This window comes from Belonocnema kinseyi, chromosome 7 (assembly GCF_010883055.1).
Source record: "Belonocnema kinseyi isolate 2016_QV_RU_SX_M_011 chromosome 7, B_treatae_v1, whole genome shotgun sequence".
NCBI lineage: Eukaryota > Metazoa > Arthropoda > Insecta > Hymenoptera > Cynipidae > Belonocnema > Belonocnema kinseyi.
The window spans coordinates 128,707,640-128,708,785 of NC_046663.1; the positions used below are offsets into that span (position 1 = coordinate 128,707,640).

A 1,146-nucleotide genomic window follows, 5' to 3' on the forward strand; every position below is an offset into this window, starting at 1 on the left:
CAAATCATCACCAATAATTTCAGAAGTCAACTTGTGAACCAGTAGCCTGAAAAGATGTCACGTGCTTTAGGACATGTTGGCAAGCGAGCAGTTCGTGAGATAATTGAAAATGGTTCAGTCAACCCAGAAAACATGGTTACAGGACCGATTTGTAACTGTTCTCGAACACAAAAGAACGTGTCCTAGAACAGGTTAGTAACACGTTACGAACATGCAAGTACCTATGTCATCCCCCATATGCTAGAACAATTCTGTAACAGTTCTAGAACGCTGTGATATACGATCTGTAACATTTCTATAACAATTCTAGAACTCAGTTACCAGTGTTATACAGCAATTCTGTATCAGATCTAGAACGCTGTGAACACCGATCTGTAACATTTTTAGAACAATTCTAGAATTCAATTACAAATATTGTATAACAAATCTGTAACAGATCTAGAACGCTGTGACAACGGATCTGTAATATTTCTATAACAATTGTAGAACTTTGGTATGCTGCGTTGTGAACGATCTAAGGCAATTCTATAACAGTTATATAACAATTCTAAAACTGCTATGTATCTAATATGGAACATTTTTATGTGCCCGTCACAACAATAAGATATCCCGGGTTATTCGATTTAACCCCATTTATGTCCCGGGTTATTCCTGGGATAACCCGTCGGAATATCCTACGAGGCGGAAATCTTGATATCCCCATGGATATATTTTGATACAAGACAGGGCATACGCAGTCCCCACTAACAAAACTTATAAGTCCGAGATATCCACATGAGGAATGGAAGAGCCTCGCCCTGGAGGGGCCGCCTTGATGATCACGGTAGCCTCTACGCCAGGTAAGTATGCTTCCTGCCGCCTCGGCCCCTCTTTTAAATACTCGATCCTTCATTTCAAATGCGAGAAAGGCAAATCGCTGCGCTCCTTGGCGCACTATGGCCGAATCATGGCTTAAGGTGGCAAGATTCAAATCATCAAATAATAAATTAAATCTTTGTATGTCAAATCTTTTACCCATGAATCATAATTTATCATTTATACCATCATGAGCTAGGATAAAATAATTATTTGTTTAACTTAATAAATAATAATTAATAACGTACGATATCAGAATTTTATTGAGTTTCCATGAAAGTTTGGATTAAG

General features: G+C 38.1%; 1 pseudogene; it reads right to left on the bottom strand.

The window, feature by feature from the left end:
- Positions 1–717: 717 nt before the first annotated feature.
- LOC117177578 lies at positions 718–847 on the bottom strand (annotated as a pseudogene).
- Between the last annotated feature and the right edge of the window lie 299 nt (positions 848–1,146).